This window comes from Cibotium barometz, chromosome 31, assembly GCF_041138505.1.
Source record: "Cibotium barometz isolate CiBa-2024 chromosome 31, ASM4113850v1, whole genome shotgun sequence".
NCBI classification, from domain to species: Eukaryota; Viridiplantae; Streptophyta; class Polypodiopsida; order Cyatheales; family Cibotiaceae; genus Cibotium; species Cibotium barometz.
In genome coordinates, this window is record NC_141076.1 from 30,803,621 (window position 1) to 30,813,999 (window position 10,379).

Below are 10,379 nucleotides of genomic sequence, written 5' to 3' on the forward strand. Positions count from 1 at the left end.
TAGAACAATTACTATCCAGGATTTACTTCATCTAGCGTACTATAATAGAAATTGAGTCTCATTTTATGGATCCATCAGTCCAACCTATCCCATGGGTTAGCCAACTGCCCAACCACTGTAGTGATGGGATCCAATTTAGAATTTGGTTAGGTTTTGTCCCGGGTACCAGGGAAAAGAGTTCCCAGGCCCCCTAGCCGGAATTTCAAGCAAATTTAACTCCAGTCACACCACTTACACACCCAATATGAAATTGCCTTTTTCCCAGATTCAATTGTATTTTAATTAGTTATTTAATGAAATCATAGTGTTATTGATCATAGTGTTATTTAATGAAATCATAGTGTTATTGATCATAAACTTCCAAGTATCCGGTTGAATCCTAATTTCCAATCATTCCTTCATCAGAGTATCTATTGCATCATTGGCAACTAGAACGCTCACCACCTGTTCACTCAGGGGCCTTTTCGATAGTTCCTAGCTCATAGTACCCAAAAAATATTCACTTATAAAAATCAAGATGGAATCCTCGTTGAAGATCAGCAAGATCAACCGACACATCCATATAAGAGAGCTATGGACTCATCAGTTGTTGAGGACCAGCAAGGTCAATCAACCACATCCATACTCGGAACTTTCAGAAAACAACTCTTACTCTTTGTTCCAATATCTTCCACGACGCACGTGTGGGTATCTTCGGCAACCCAGAGCCCGAACACCGTATGGTCAGCACCCTCTAGGATCCTTCCCAGGTCACCTAGCACTTCACTCATAGGCCGCTTCCTTGGTCCCTCATTCACCGTACCGGAAGCTCACCATTTAAATCGAACCGAGGTTGGTCAAGACCTCGGCCGACCTTGCTATGCGAGACGTCCTCCGTTGACTCTCCGTTAGCTGTTGCAACTTTATCAGCTAGGTCTCCACGACGTTTCTTTAATGAATTCTCGTCTTTCCAATTTGTTCCACATCAATCCATATTACTTAACCCAATTCCAATCATATGCGTATCCATTTTCGACTAGATACATCATTTTCCATCCCATCACTTCAAATTCATTCACTTCACCTAACATCCATTTCTATCTTTCTTAATTTACATTACATCTTATCACATACATTTCTCATTACATCTCATTTATTCATCTTATATCATTCATTCACATTCTGATTCACCTATCATCACATCTCATCCATTCACTCATCTTCACATCCTATTCATTAACATACATATTTGCATTCATTAGTCCTCGTACACATCCACATTCATACATCCGTATCGATATCCACATCCATACATCCACATCCACATCCGCATTCATACATCCTCATCCATACATCCATATCCACATCTACATTCGTACATTCACATCCACATCCTCATTCGCACATCCACATTCACATTCGCACATCCAATTTCACATTCACATTCACACATCTACATCCACACCTCATCTACATCTACATTCATATATCCACATCTACATTCATACATCCATTTCCACATCCACACCCATATCCACATCCTTATCCATACATCCATATCCACGTTCATACTCATACATCCACATCCTCATTCACACATCCAGATCCACATTTACATTCATACATCTATATCCAGATTCATATCCATACATCCATTTCTACATTCCCATTCATATATCCACATACGCCTTCACATCTATTCTTTTACATCACATCCATTCTCGCCCTATCACAACCCATATACATCTTATCCCATCAGATACACTTCTTACCTCATCCAAACATATCTTATCACATCCTAACTCATTTTATCACATCCTAACTCATTCCATACGCATCTTATCACATCTCATACACCTCTTATCACATCCTATCACATCTCATACACATCTTATCACATCCCATACGCATCTTATTACATCCTATCACTTCTCATATGCATTTTATCACATCCTATCACATCTCATACGCATCTTATCACATCCTATCACTTCCCATACGCATCTTATCACATCCTTTCACATCTCATACACCTCTTATCACATCCTATCACATCTCATACACATCTTATCACATCCTATCACTTCTCATACACATCTTATCACATCTCATACACCTCTTATTACATCCTATCACATCTCATACACCTCTTATCACATCCTATCACATCTCATACACATCCCATCACTTTTCATATACATCTTATCACATCCTATCACTTCTCATACACATCTTATCACATCCTATCACATCTCATACGCATCTTATCACATCCTATCACATCTCATACACATCTTATCACATCCTATCACCTTCCTTCCCATACGCATCTTATCACATCCTATCACATCTCATACACATCTTATCACATCCTATCACTTCCCATACGCATCTTATTAGGCATAAAGACAACTTTAGTAGGAATAACACTTTTATAATAATCCTTTTATGTAATTTACTATGCGTAAATTCTATTTTAATGATAATAATACTTTCAAAATAAAAATAAATCTTTTATACATCTTTCTATGCATAAGTTTCCATCTTAATGAAATTAACACTTTTAGAAGAAGAAAAAATCTTTTATGCATCTATCTATGCATAAAATCAAAATTGATAAGAATAACTCTTTTAAATTAAAAATAAAATTCTTTATTCAGCTTTCTATGCATAAAATCAAAATTGATAAGAATATCTCTTTTGATTTAAAAATAAAATTCTTTATGCATCTTTCTATGCGTAGAATCAAAATTGATAAGAATATCTCTTTTGAATTAAAAATAAAATTCTTTATGCATCTTTCTATGCATAGAATCAAAATTGACAAGAATAACACTTTTGGGTTAAAATAAATTCTTTATGCATCTTTCCATGCATAAATCCAATTTAGTAGGAATTACACTTTTAGAATAAAAGAATTTCTCTTATGCATCTAATTTATGCATAAAATCCATTTATGATGAAAATCTCACTTTTAATATAAAAAAATCTTTTATGCATATGTTTATGTATACAAATCATTTATGATGAAAATCATTCTTTTAGTATAAAAGAATTTCTTTTATGCATCTAATTTATGCATAAAATCATTTATGATGAAAATCACACTTTTATAATAAAATATTTCTAGTATACATTTTTCTATGCCTAGAATGAAAATAACCCTTTAAGAATACTCATACGATGGGGATTACTCTTTTTAACATAAAATTTAATTACTAGAAATCCTCTTTTTCTTAATTCATCAATTATGCATAACATAACAATCCATTTCTCCATGATTACAATGAAATTCTTTCAATTAATCTAGGATGATAATTCCTAGAATATGGTAGGAAGTTCTCTTTTCATGCTTTGAATGAAATTATTTTATGTGTAATTTTTACAAAAATTTTGCCATAGCTCCGCTACTATGACTGATAGATCTCAATTATTTTAAAGGATAAAGCTTAATATTAAGGGAATGATTAGAATGATCCCTAATTGGATCATTAACCCAATAATGGATTGAATCATCCATATTCATGAAATACATAAACTAAAAGCATTAAAAAAAAGCCATTAATTTGGCCTCCAATTAAACAAGTATAGATTAATCTTGGATTAAGGAAAAGCTTTATGAGAAGCTTCATTTGGGTTGAGAATAGGTCATGATGAGAATGACCATTCTTTGAGTGAGAGAGAGAAATTACATAAAAACCATTAAAATTAAGCATAAATGGAAATTTATGTAATTCTTCACTACCATTCATCAATTAACTTCAATAGCATTCAGAAACCATTCCAATTAAGCTTTTCAAGCTTGAGAGGGGTTGACAAGAGAGAAACATTGAGAATTTATGGAAAAAGATCAAAATTCACACTTTACCTTACAAATTACTTGATTCTTTGATCACGGTAGAGGCCCCCAACCAATCAATTGGTTTGGTATGCTGATGGAGCGACCAATGGAGATTGAAGAAAGAGGGAAGCTCCAATTTCTTCAATTTGGAGAGAATTTTAGAGAATAGTAAAAATTATCATTATTTCAGCATAATTCTGGTATAGTAGAATTCTCCTATTTTTTTTACAAAGGACTCAGGTTCTATTTATAGGAGAGGAAAGCTCTAACCAAGACCAACTGATTTCTAGAACTTTCCAAATTCAGTTTGGTTGAATTTGGACTAGATCTGGACCTAGTTTGGTTCCTTTTTTATTCGATTTTTATTCGGTTTTGATTCGGTTTGATCCAAGAGAGAGGAGAGATAAAAATATCACATTATTTTTTAGTTTAAAACTCATTCAAGCATGTGAAGTAGGCACCTCCTTGAAGGGACTCCCCTTCCTTACACATGTGTCAAAATGGAATCATTATACCCAAAATATCTCATTTTTAAATAATACTCATAGTTTTTTACTAATAACCCTTGTACATAGTCAACTCTTCAACTTATGTGAGCATTTACTCATTTTTGGGTATTTTTATTTTACAAATTGGATTTATCTCCTCCCCACACAAGGATTGATCTTATTGGCCCATAAGAATCTTAATTTAAAATTTTGAAAAAATCTTGACCCTCAGGATAAGGCCTCTATTTAAAAACTAAATTACCACTCTCTAGAAGATTTTCTCTCTCTAGGCTAAAACTGGTAGAAACAAGATCTTTTATATTTTTGAAGAGGGATTTGACTACAAAGGAAGATATTGGACATCTTGAGAGGCTAGGGAGGAATCTTGCACATTACTCCAGAACCATAAATGTGGAGTACTTGCTTTGTATACCAAGTTAGCAACTTACCCGCAGGGCTCTGTCTTAATAGTTGTAAGCCTAACCTACCATGTGATTTGCCCTCTCAGACACAACTCCGCTATAGCCAGGGTATGCACATACACCTTGGGATATGCACACATGTAAAAAGCACATCATGTGATAAACATGGCCAACAAGGCAAGGAAAAGGCATCAAGGGCCGCTGCATCAAAGGGGGATCCACATCTTGCACAACTATATGAGCTAGCGACATAGGCTCCATTGAGAGGATCAATAACTACATTAGGGAGGAGTGGACGAAGTGCATACAGCCCTGATGTCTCAACCATCCTCTTTAGGCTAGCATAAAAACTGGTGTGTGCAGTTTCCTTTGTCAATTCCTCCTCAAAGCTTATCCATACAATCTACAATACAAATAATAGAAAAAAAACTTCAATCTCATTATTAATCATGGACAAGCTATATAGCACACTAATTGTGCTATACAGCAAGCATACCATGATATATTTAAGAAAATATTCTTATATAAAGCATGGTAATTGTGCTATATAGCAAGCATACCATGTTATATCTAAGAAAAATTTCTTATAAAAAGCATAGTAATTGTGCTATATAGCATTATTGGTGTTACATCAAAATAAAGTTGATACACAATAGGTAACCAATGCTATATAGTACACTGGCAACATAATGTAGACAAACAGATATTAAAAAAAACTATAAGGCACACACCTTTGCATCATTTTCTTTCATCTCTAGCTTGGCAATTTCATCCTGTGGTGTGGCCTAAAATTTTGCTATGAGCTTCATGAGGCAGTCTTGATCACTTTGATGTGTTGCAAGTGCAAGCTCTTGCTCGAGCTGACTAACATAGGTGCTATTTATTTGTTGAGCACCCTCCGCCCTATGCAGATCTCTCATTCTATCTTCTAATGTCTGCTTTGATTAATGTATAGAGCATCTCACATTCCCCAACCTTTGAACTGCTGCATTGTGCAACTCAACCAGCTCACTTAGCTTTATCTGGGTGAATTGAAAGGGTGTTGTCGGATGTGGACGTGCACGTGGACCTTTCATAGTATGTTGCTTTGCATCATCCGCAGATACAATCATAATCTTCTCTTCCCACTTTAAGCGCTTCTTTTCCAAATTGTGTCTCTCCTCGCTGCTCTTCATTGCCCTCTCTACAAATGGAGCCCAAGCGATGGTGTACTGCTCCTTTCTCTCAGCCCTTTTTGCACCCTCACAATTCTCCAGGGCAAATTCTTTTGCAAATTGATGCTCGATCTCGTAATTGAATGGTCCTTCTTTTTGATAGACATCCCAATGTCGATGGACCAAGCATTCTGCAAACTCTGGCTTCACATAATATGATTTAATCTTCTTGCTATTTCCTAGAAGGGGCTTTGACCACAAAAAAACAGAGCTTCGATTTTCATGAGAGATGTCATTCTTCCCATACAAGGTGTGGGGATCCACTCCTACCATAGAAAAACCCCGATCTTCATAAAAGTCCTATGCATAGCGATAAAATTTTTTATGTGGTGAGGTGGGGAAACTTCCTTGATCATGGATGTGCTTCCCTCTGCTTTCCCAGAAAAAGCTTGTGACTTCATTGAAGAGCCTGACCTTCCCATCCTTCACTGCACCACATGCCAAAAAAAACACCAATTTAGCATCGGATTCATTAGTATTCTTGAATGAACACAATTAGGGGGGAGAGAGAGAGAGAGAGAGAGAGAGAGAGAGAGAGAGAGAGAGAGAGAGAGAGAGAGAGAGAGAGAGAGAGACTAGAAATATTTTGGCAACGTGTGCAAATTGTGTGTGTGTGTGTGTGTGTGTATGTATTGCATGTGTGCAATAGGTAAACAAGCAAACCTATCCAATTAACACGTACAACGAGAATACACAGACAATAGAATGAACATAGAGCATGAATACACGCAAAGGAAGATAACATTTTAATCGCACCATAGTCCAAACGAGTTTGAAATGACTATGGGCTCATTATTGTTAGTAGTGGCCGTCCTATGCTCGTTATTGTTAGTAGTGGTGGGGAATTTGGCAGCCCTTCATATACTAATAGCCTCTGCTATATAGGTCTTTCACAAAATAGTTTATGATGAGATGTAAGTGGATGTGAATGGATGCGATGAGATGTGCATGGATGTGAATGTGATATGATGATATATGAATGGATGAGATGTGATGTGAATGGACATGATGTGATGTGAATGTGACATGATGATATATTAATGGATGTGGTGTAATGTGAATGGATAGATGTGATGTGATGTGATGTGATGTGGATCTAGGTAGATGTGAATGGATGAGATGTGATGTGAATGGATATGATGTGATGTGATGTGGATCGGGATAGATGTGAATGGATGAGATGTGATGTGATGTGGATATGGGTAGATGTGAATGGATGAGATGTGATGAGGATGGATGTGACGTGATGTGAATGGATGAGATGTGATGAGGATGGATGTGACGTGATGTGATGAGGATCTGAATAGATGTAATTGGATGTGATGAGGATCTGAATAGATGTAATTGGATCTGAATAGATGTAATTGGATGTGATGAGGATTTGAATAGATGTAATTGGATGTGATGAGGATCTGAATAGATGTAATTGGATCTGAATAGATGTAATTGGATGTGATGAGGATCTGAATAGATGTAATTGGATCTGAATGGATGTAATTGGATCTAAATAGATGTAATTGGATGTGATGAGATGTGATGTGATGTGGATAGATGTGATGAGATGTAATATGATATGATTGAATGAGAATGGATGAAGGATGATGGGAATAGATATGAATAGATGTGGAATACGCAAAGTGAATTGATTTAGAAGAATATGGAATAATGAGAAATGATGTGGAACAATGTGGAAAGATGAGAGTTCGAAACTATATTTATGACCTATTTTTAAATGATTGTTTTATGTCAAGAATGCTGGGGAAGCATTTTGACCATCTTGTGAATGAGGTTGTGGAGACCTAAGTGATAAAGTTGTAGCAGCTGACGAAGAGTCAATGGAGGACATCTCGCATAGTAGGTGGGCCGAGGTCTTGACCAAATGGTGAGCTTTCGGTACGGTGGATGAGGGATCGAGGAAGCGGTCTATGAGTGAAGCACTAGGTGACCTGCGAGACGAAGGAGCCTAGAGGGTGCTGACCATACGGTGCTCAAGCTCTGGGTCACCGAAGATACCACGTATGCGACGAGGAAGAAAATGGAGCAAGGAATTAGAGTTATTTTCTGAACTCGGGCATGGATCTCGTTGATTGTCCTTGCTGGTCCTTAGCTGATGAGTCCATGGCTCTTTTACCTTGGTTTGATTTAAATGGTGAGCTTCCGGTACGGTAGATGAGGGACCAAGGAAGCGGCCTATGAGTGAAGCGCTAAGTGACCTGTGAAGGAGCCTAGAGGGTGCTGACCATACGGTGCTCGGGCTCTTTGGGTCACCGAAGATACCCACGCATGTGTCTAGGAAGAAAATTGAACAAGGAGTTAGAGTTGTTTTCTAAACTCGGGCATGGATCTCGTTGATTGTCCTTGTTGCTGGTTCTCAAAACGGATGAGTCCATGGCTCTTTTATATGGATCTATTGTTGGTTGATCTTGATGATCTTCAACGGAGAGTCCACCTGGATTTTCTTATGTGATTATATTGCCGGGTACTATGAGCTAGAAACTATTGAAAAGGCCCCTAAGTGAATAGGTGGTGAGCGTTCTAGTTGATGATGCCATAGGTACACTGATGAAGGAATGATTGGAAATTAGAATCCAAGCTGGATATTTTAGAGGATTATGATCAGTGATACTATGGTTTCATTAAAAGATTGTTTTAAAGAGAGTTGAATCTGTGAAACATGCAATTTCATATTGGGTGTGTAAATGGTGTGACTATCTTGAAGTTTGCTTGAAGTGCCGGCTACTAGGGGGCCTGTGAACTCTTTTCCCTGGTACCTGGGACAAAACATAACCAAATTTCTAAATGGATCCTATCACTACAGTAGTTGGGTGGTTGGCTAACCCATGGGATTGGATAGGGTTAGGCTAGGCTGATGGATCCCTAAAATGAGACTCAATTCTGTTAAGTTACGATAGTTGAAGAAAATCTCGGATAACCCTTGTTCTATTGGAAAAGAATCGGCTATGCCTCTCAATGAGGGAAAAAACATAAGACTCTATGATCCAAGAGCAAGTCTTTTTCTTGATTTGACCCCATGTGACTTACGTGTTCGGTCGGATCAGTTTGGTTAGTTAAGGCTCTTGACTACGTTAGAATAGAAATATCATGGAGGAATCGCCTATGTATGCTGGGTGAGGGAAGTTTTTCCGGGTTTGGTTTTGGAAGAACTGAGGAATTAGTCTCTTGTCCAGATATCCGTGGGTAGGCAAGGCCCCGAATGAGAGGTTCTGCCCTGCATAAGAAGTGCTACTTCCGCTGCTAGCACCCTCGACATTCATTGCGCGGAGGGGGTAGGGATCCTTTAGAAGAGGTGGTTGGCTACCCTTTAACAATATGATTTTGAGATCACATACACAAAGGGAAAGGAAAATGTGGTCACTTTCTAGAATGTGGGCATGTTTAATATCGGCCATCACGGAAGTGCATAATGATTGGATTTAGGAGATTCAAGAGAAATACATGCTTAATGATGAGGCTTCACAAATAGTACAGAAATTATAGCATGGTGTTTGTGATGATTTACCTCATTTTCGGTTATGAAATGGTCTCCTCTATCATAAGGAAAGGGTGTATCTTGTATCCCACTAATCCTTCAAGAAAAAGATCATGGATGAGATGCATTCTACTCCCATTCTAGGACGTTTGGATTTGTTTATGCCTTGTCAACTCAACAAGGATCCCACACAGATGCCCGGTGGTTCCGGAGTGTAAATCAATGCATATTGCTACGGATTTCATTACCGAATTGCCTTCTACCGCGATGGGATAGCATCTATGTGGTGGTTGACCAATTTGACAAAAGCTGCCCATTTTCTACCAACAAAAGTGAGAAACTCGACATCTATGGTGGCATACCAATTCATGGAAAATGTGTTCAAGTTGCATGTTATGCCTCAGCAAATAGTGAGGGATTGAGATGTGAAGTTTATAGGCACATTTTAGCATACATTGTTTGATAGCATGGGTACCAAGTTGACTCCTAGCATGACCTATCATCCCAAAAACCGATGGTCAAACTAAGAGGGTTAATAAGTGGCTTGGGACTTACTTGAGGCATTATTGCTATGAAACACAACATGCATGGGACAAGAGTTCGTCGCCTACAATTGCACCTACTATCATAGTAGTATTGGGATGTCGCCTTTTGAGGATATGTATGGCTACAAGATGCATGTACCGATTGTAGCATTCAAGAAAGAGAATGAAAATCCACATGTAAGGGAGAAAGTGGAAAGAATGCAAACTCTTTTGAAAACATGCAAAGAGAACATCAAGAAGTCTCAAGAGAAGATGAAGCATTATGAAGATTCACATCAAAGAGACCATTGGAATTCAAATAAGGGGACTTTGTGTTCTTAAGGATACATAAGACTCGATATGGATCTCTCAAAGGTAGCACCAACACAAATCTTGTACCTTGTGAAGTTGAAAGGTTTAC